General features: G+C 43.5%; 1 pseudogene; it reads right to left on the bottom strand.

Moving 5' to 3' along the window:
- Positions 1-2,968: 2,968 nt before the first annotated feature.
- LOC120912497 lies at positions 2,969-3,145 on the bottom strand (annotated as a pseudogene).
- Between the last annotated feature and the right edge of the window lie 5,652 nt (positions 3,146-8,797).

Here is an 8,797-nt window from a genome sequence, read left to right as displayed (position 1 = left end):
GTCAGCGGAGCGCTGAAGCACCTCCTACATGGGGAGGGTGGATGCAATCCAATGATGTCATTGCACCTGGAAAGATGGTTTCAGCAGGGACTACGCTGTGCTGCCCGATAGAATACTGGGGGCCGGCCCATGGTTGAGTCTGAGCCATCTGGAAGGGTGCTCCTGGTGAGGATGGGTGCTGCGCTTGGTCTTGGTCTTTTTGCCGAGTTCTAGTCTGGCCTTCTGGCTGGCTGGTGTAAGTGCTATCTCTGTCAGCGATCTGGTTGGAGGAGCCGGTAATGCCCTGGGGTACGACGGGGTAGGACCGTGCAAATCCGCCGGGTTGGCTGGCAGGGGTGGAGGGCTGCACTGGCCGGTCGGGGGGTCGGATATGGAACGAAAAGCCTATGGTGCATGTGCCCCTGGAGTGGCAGTCCAGGGGTATCTGAAGATCACTGTGTGTGAGGGACACATTGATTTAAGATACCACGGTCACTGCACCAGATACACGCTTTTTTTAGCATCTGCCTCCTGGGCCGGGCCTTTTGGCTAGGACCGGAGGAATTTTTTATTCCTGGCCGGAGGGCCTGGTCATTGTTTCACCACAATGGCCACTTCTTTCACTCTCCTCTCCACTATCCCTTCCCCCACTTTATTTTATTTAAGCCTGTGTTTGTCACTTTTTTGTCTTTTTTTGTTGTGCACGTTTTGTGTCACTGTGTGATTAGTAGGGTGCGGGTCCTCGGGCCAGCCCTGAACGTCTTGGGAGTGGGTGGACATGGCCTTCTGGCTTAGTTCGCCTGCTCTCATGGGGTCTCCCTTCGGGGGAGCCCCACCTAGTACTGGGAGGGTTCTGTTTCGGCAGTCCCTCCGAGGAAGTTGGGTCCGTGTCGGCTTCGGTTGCTCGGACCACAGTACCTCAGTCCCCGTCTGGAGCCTAACGCCCCGGGGGATCAGGGTTTGGTTCCCTCTTCACAGGAGGACCACTTGACGTTGCACCCGTCTGCACGTTTTTGTGAACACTCTTTATGTGTGTGCACATTTTTTCTGCACCGGGTGGAGTTTTTTGGGTGTGTTCACACGCCATAGGCTTTTAAAAAAAAAAGAGTTTAGTAAACTAGGTAAAGCTTCCCTTTGCAAAGAATACCCAATCACATAAAATAAATAAATAAATGCATTTTTGCTTGCACATGATTGGATGATGGAAGTCAGTAGAGCTCTTCTTCATTTACTAAGCTCTGGAGTAACAGCTCTTGCAGAGTGCAACTGTGTATTTGCCTTTAGTAAATCAATCCCAATATCTTTTACTGTTTGCTATAGTAAATATTCCCATTTTTTTTTTAAATGCTAATATTTTCCTCAGTTTAGGCCATATATATTCTTCTACATATCTTTAGTAAAAACAAAATCTTAATAAGCGTATATTAATTGGTTTGCGCAAAAGTTATAGCGTCTACAAAATAGGGGATAGATTTATGGCATTTTTATTATTACATTTTTTTTTACTAATAATGGCAGCGATCTGCGATTTTTATCGGGGCTGCAACGTTTTGGCGAACAAATTGGACATTATTGACACATTTTTGGGACTATTGACATTTATACAGCGATCAGTGCAATACAAATGCACTGATTACTGTATAAATGTCACTGGCAGGGAAGGGGCTAACACTAGGGAGCGATCAAGGGGTTAAATGTGTTCCCTAGTGTGTGTTCTAACTGTAAGGGGAGGGGACTGACCTAGAGGAAATGACAGATCGTGGTCCCTAGCTAGTAGGAACTCACGATCTGCCTCTCCTCTCCTCACAGCACTGGGATGTGTACATTTACGAACACACACTTTTTTTTTTTTAAAGCCTATGGCGTGTGAACACACCCAAAAACTCCACCCGGTGCAAAAAAAATGTGCACACACATAAAGAGTGTTCACAAAAACGTGCAGACGGGTGCAACGTCAAGTGGTCCTCCTGTGAAGAGGGACCCAAACCCTGATCCCCTGGGGCGTTAGGCTCCAGACGGGGACTGAGGTACTGTGGTCTGAGCAAACGAAGCCGACACGGACCCAACTTCCTCGGAGGGACTGCCGAAACAGAACCCTCCCAGTACTTGGGGCTCCCCCGAAGGGAGACCCCATGAGAGCAAGTGAACTAAGCCAGAAGGCCATGTCCACCTACTCCCAAGACATTCAGGGCTGGCCCGAGGACCGGCACCCTAATAATCTCACAGTGAACAAAACGTGCACAAACAAAAATAAGACAAAAACGTGACAAACATAGGCTTAAATTAAATAAAGTGGGGGAAAGGAATAGTGAAGAGGAGAGTGAAAGAAGTGGTCATTGTGTTCAACAATGACCAGGCCCTCCGGCCAGGAATAAAAAAATTCCTCTGGTCCTAGCCAAAAGGCCCGGCCCAGGAGGCAGGTGCTAAAAAAAGTGTGTATATGGTGCAGTGACTGTGGTATCTTAAATCAATGTGTCCCTCACACACAGTGATCTTCAGATACCCCTGGACTGCCACTCCAGGGGCACATGCACCATAGGCTTTTCCTTCCAAATCTACCCCCCCCCCGACCAGCCAGTGCAGCCCTCCACCCCTGCCAGCTAGAGAGCCCTTCAAGGTTTTCTTGGGGAGAACTGCCGCTCCAGTTAGCAGCCTCCGCCAATACTAGCCCCTCCAGACCCTCCGTCAACCCGGCGGATTTGCATGGTCCTACCCCGACCCATCACAGGGCAGTACCAGCTCCTCCTACCGGATCGCCGACAGAGATAGTACTTACACCAGCCAGCCAGAAGGCCAGACTAGAACTCGGCAAAAAAAAACAAGACCAAGAGCAGCACCCATCCTCACCAGGAGCACCCTTCCAGATGGCTCAGACTCGACCATGGGCCGGCCCCCAGTATCTGTCGGGCAGCACGGCGTAGTCCCTGCTGAAACCATCCTTCCAGGTGCAATGACGTCATTGGATTGCATCCACCCTCCCCATGTAGGAGGTGCTTCAGCGCTCCGCAGACAACTGATAAGAACAGATACCACACTCGATCCTAGCCAAAAGGCAGAGAAGCGACAGGGAAGACACCACGATTAGCACGGCCAGAGTGCAATGGCCGAGCCTCGCCCTGGGAGAACAACCTTCATGATCATGGTGTCTCCCCTGCCACGTTTACAAACACACACGTCCCTGTTCTGCCTCTCGTACCCGCTACGGCCGGCCACAAACATCGCCCCCCCCTGCAGTGCAGCGGGCGCGCCTGCTATCCTGCTTACAGCTAAGACAGCTTGCGGGATGGTGCTGACCTGCCGCCGTATAATGACGGCTGCCGGTCGGCAAGTGGTTAAAACACAAATCCAATTATATAAATGATTAAAAAATGGAATTGAGCAGAAATGTTAAAAATATAAAATCTAGCTTTTACTGTAATACTCACCTTCTCTTAGGCACTGTCCCCTTCAGAATGTCATCAGTCCTCTTCCAGGATAAATGAGGACCAAAAATCAACTGCCTTTCTGTGTTCTAAGGTTGTCACGGGTACAAAGTCTTGGGGAATTGTCTACAGATCGGCCTGCTTTTACATAACAATTCTGCAGAAAGATGCTACATTACATTAGTGGTGCGCTCCGCTGCATCACCACTAATATTGGAGCAGAAAAAAAAAGAAAACTGGGAAGTCAGATGACCAGCCAGATTTAAAATACGTAAACGGGAACTAGAAAAGAAACTGTGAGTGGAGGAAGGGTATTTTTTTCAAAGTGGAGGTTTGATTTAAGAAGGCAAAATCTGAAGTCTTCACAATAAATAGAAAAATCACCTTGTCAGCTATTTCTTTTCTAAATAGGTTTAAAAATACCCCTAAAGGCTGACTTTTTACCCCATGGGGTAACTGCATTTTGTTTTTGGGTTGGATACCGATTGACGTCTGGGATCTGGCTACACTGTCTAACAAGACAGCCCAGATAATAAAACAGACTGTACAAAATTAGAAATTGTTTGGCTGCAAAGATAGGTCACACATATGTATTTGGCTGTTTGCCTACAGTTCTGTTTTATATACATTTTTATTGTAAAAAAAAAAATATTTTTTTTTTTTTTTGGAAACCATATCTGGAGGAATTACTATCCTTGCATCTAAACAGAAATCTCTCACACTGGATAAGCTACTACATTAATACAGTCTAAAAGTAAGAATGAAAAAAAAAAAAAGAAGAAGAATGTTTATTCACATTCATGCCTGTTTTTTGGCTGTGGCTATAACTGATCCTGTCCTAATGTTCATAACAATAACAATCTAAGCATGTCTCCGGTTTCTGCACTTCTAAAACAAAGTTCCATAAATAGAAAGACATTCAGTAATTATTATTTACTCTATGCTGAAATACTCAGTTGAATGTTTCTGGGTGGTGATGCTGCAGTGTTAAGTGAATGAATGAATAAATATGATAAACTGTGTGAAAAAAAAATGGTACTTCACTGTTCTGTATTGATCACTCTTCAAATTATTTTTCCATATCTGCAAGATACAGTAAAACCTTGGTTTGAGAGCGTTTTGCAAGGCAAGCAAAATGTTTTAATACATTTTGCCTTGATATACAAGCAATGTCTTGATATAAGAGTAGCGTCATGTCACAACTGAGTATAAAAAAGGAGAGGTGCCTCTAAGTGTAGCAATATGGTTACATTTAATGAAGGTACAACATTTAGCAACTTATTTCTACACCAAGGCTCACAGTCAATCAGCAACTCTTACATTACCAAAACCTTAATAAACTAATGAAAAAATATATAAACTACATTTACACTGTGAAGACTGTTAGGCCCCGTACACACGATAGAATCCATCCGCAGATAAATCCCAGCAAATGGGTTTCTGCGGATAGATCCTATGGTGTGTACACGCCAGCGGATCTGTTTCCGCGGAGAAATCTCCTCTGGGATGGATTCCAGCAGATCGGATATTTGCTGTGCTGCACAACAAATCCATCTGCTGGAATCCATTCCAACGGATGGATCCGCTCGTCTGTACAGACTTACCGGATCCATTCGTCCAAAGGGATTCCCCGCACGCGTCGTAATGAATTGACGCATGCGTGGAATTCCTTATATGACAGCGTCGCGCCCGTCGCCGCGTCATAATCGCGGCGACGGCGCGACACGTCATCGGCAGAGGATTTCCGCGCGGATTTCAATGCGATGGTGTGTACACTCCATCCCATCGAAATCAGCGGAAATCTTTGAGAGGATTTATCCGTGGAAACGGTCCGCTGGACCGTATCTGCGGATAAATCCTCTCGTGTGTACGGGGCCTAAGACTTATTTGAAAAAAATAAAAACCTCCCCAAAAATGGGGCTGAGGTTAAGGATCAAAAAACATGGAATACCCCCTCAAGGGTGGGACTTTTAAAGTGACACAAACACATAAATTGTAGAAAAGTATATAACAATTTTATTTAAATACTTCAAATCAGGACATCAAAAAATGTCCTAAAGAGGATAAAAAGCCACATGCAAGTGGTATACAGATCCTATTTTGTAAAACAATTGAACATAAAACAGTCCAACAGGGTTGGACTGTTTTTGGTCTTATGTCTGTTCAATTGTTTTACGAAATAGGATCTGTATACCACTTTTCTACTATAAATGTATAAACAGGTAATGGTTGGAGTTGCTCTGTCCTAGTTCTCTATTATTTCCCAGTGCATTCTGGGATACAGCAGCCTACATCGTCTCTCCCCCAATGTCCAGGTCACACTTTATAAATGCTTAATTAACACGCCAAAAATGCTATAGGTGCTTTTAGGGTATGGTTACAGAGAATTACCTTGTTAAATTACTCTTATTTTTCAGTACAAAGGCCAACTAAAAAAACAAAGAATACAAGGAAGACAGTAGGGAATGGGTAGTTCATGGATAGCAAAACATATTGTATAATACAATTGGAGTTTACAAAAATGGGCTGTGAGGCCTCAAATAACAATAAAGTCCAAACATTGTAAAATTAGGTGGGAAGCCAGGTCTGCATATGTCTGCCGGGGGTTCGAGTAGTTCAAGAACAGAAAGTCTGGGTTTTAGGGGATCCAGAAGCAAAAGGAGGTGATTCCAGGCGCCTATCGGGAACTTTGTTGTATGGTTACTAGAAGGTCCCACGATGCCCATACAGTCGTCAATTCAAAATACATATTGACAAAGAGAGAAAAGAAGAAGGAACAGAGAAAAAGTAGGGGAGGGGTGCCTCCGGTGGTGGAAGGTATTGGCAATTCTGTGAGGAGGGAATACAACTGTAATCAATATGACCCCAACAGAAAAGAACCGACAGAGACTGACGGCCCATGGTCAACACAGCTGTGACATCAGTCTGATTTCCCGGCTAATAATCGCTTAATGTCATCTATGAAGGGGAACTCGTCTAATGATAAAGGTCCCCCCTGGCAGTGCCTGGTGTTACCCAGAAAGTAGAGATCATTACCCAGTCTGACTTGAAAGAGGCAGATCAGAAGGCAACTCATGTTTGTGGGTATTCTTACTTTTACCATCTATTATAACTTAAATTAAAATTAACAAAAATTAAAAACATTATAACTAAAATTATGAATTCTATTACTGTTTTTTATTATAAAAGATATCATTTGACATCTATTTTTACTTTTGGAGGTTCATATAACTTTGAATTTAAACTACAGTAATGGTATCTGAGTTCTCCGAAGCACCTGGTTAGAATCACATATGTTTCTGGCACCAAAAAATACAAAATAGATAACATGTTATAAAACAGTACTGTATGCTGGTTTTTATGGCTTATCCTATGTTTGCATCTGTTATTTGCATTTGTTACTCTTGTAATTCTAGCTTCATTTCCTTTGACCAACACAATTTTTTCTCATAAAGCAAAGACTTTTTGGAACAGAGACAAAAAATATGTAATTTTCTGTAAACATTACCCCAACATTTCTAAACAAAGTACATAAAGGTAACAGACTTATAGTAACAAATCACAACCTGGTCCACAGTCTGTATTTTCCAGGACAGCTTTTCTTTACATTTCTATTTTTTCTAATGTGAATTACAGTCTCTCCATATGTTATATAAATGAATATACGTGCGTAAGAAATTGATGTACTTATGGAATATGTCTGGAGCCAAGGTTATGGAAAAATCTAAACAAAAGAGTGACAAAAGCCGTGTTCAGTCTTCTAAATATATACATTAAGGAAAAAGAAGAAATTCAGTGTCATCCTCTGTAATGGATTTCATCCAAGATGCTAACACAGTTTTTAACCACTTAGTATCCGGGCTATTGTGAAATGATGGCCACAAGGTGGCTCTACAATGGCGGGAGGACGTCTATTGACATCCTCTCCTCTTCCGGCCACTGGGGGGCGCACGAGCACTGTCGGCGGCGCGCGTGTGCCCACCGCGTCACTGAGGTGCCGATGCGCGTGCCTGGCGGCCGCGTTGTCCGCTCGGTATCCGGCATGGATGTAGATCTGTGTGTGTAAACACACACAGATCCACGTCATGTCAGGGAGAGGAGACCGATGCTGTGTCCCTTGTACATAGGGACACAGATCGGTCACCTCCCCCAGTCAGTCCCCTCGCCCCACAGTAAGAATCACTCCTAGGGAACACATTTAACCCTTTCCTCGTCCCCTAGTGATAACCCATCAAATGCTTCCCTGCCAGTCACATTTATACAGTAATCAGTGCATATTTATAGCACTGATCTCTGCATAAATGTGAATGGTCCCAAAAATGTGTGAAAAGTGTCCGATGTGTCTGACATAATGTCGCAGTCCCAATAAAAATCACAGATCGCCTCCATTACTAGTAAAAAAAATAATAAAAAAAAATGTCATAATTCTGTCCCCTATTTTGTAGGCGCTATAACTTTTGCGCAAACCAATCACTATACGCTTATGGCAATTTTTTTTTTTTTACCAAAAATATGTAGAAGAATACGTATCGGCCTAAACTGAGAAAAAAAATAGTTTTAAAAAATAAAATGGGATATTTATTATAGCAAAAAATAAAAAATATTGTTTTTTTCCCAAAATTGTTGTTTTTTTTTTGTTTATAGCGCAAAAAATAAAAACCGTAGAGGTGATCAAATACCACCAAAAGAAAGCTCTATTTGTGGGAAAAAAAGGACATCAATTTTGTTTGGGAGCCACTTCGCACGACCGCGCAATTGTTAGTTAAAGCGACAGTGCTGAAAGCTGAATTTTCATCTGGGCAGGAAGGGGGTATATGTGCCCAGTAAGCAAGTGGTTAAATGTTCATTTAATTATATTTAAATGTATATTTTTTAACACTTTACACTAAAAATATAAAGAAGACGAACAAAAAATCATACCAGTCATATGTTACAAAACCACAATTTAGGAAAGATTTTGTGCTTTTTTCTAGGCACCTTGGGCCAGATTCAGGTACATTTATGTTGCTCCTTGGCAGCGTAACGTATCTGATTTACGTTACACCGCCGCAGGTTTACAGCGTGAGTGCCTGATTCACAAAGCTCTTACCTGTAAACTTGCGGCGGTGTAACGTAAATCCGCTCGGCGCAAGCCCGCCTAATTCAAATGGGGCGGGCACCATTTAAATAAGGCGCTTTCCCGCGCCGAACGTACTGCGCATGCTCCGTCGGGAAAATTACCCGACGTGCATTGCGCTAAATGACGTCGCACGGACGTCATTTGTTTAGACGTTAACGTAAATGGCGTCCAGCGCCATTCACAGACGACTTACGCAAACGACGTGATTTTTTAAATTTCGACGCGGGAACGATGGCCATACTTAACATTGCTTAGAACACCTAGGAGGTAGCCCTAA

This window comes from Rana temporaria, chromosome 8, assembly GCF_905171775.1.
Source record: "Rana temporaria chromosome 8, aRanTem1.1, whole genome shotgun sequence".
In the NCBI taxonomy this organism is placed as follows: Eukaryota; Metazoa; Chordata; class Amphibia; order Anura; family Ranidae; genus Rana; species Rana temporaria.
This window is presented reverse-complemented; position numbering and strand designations above follow the sequence as displayed.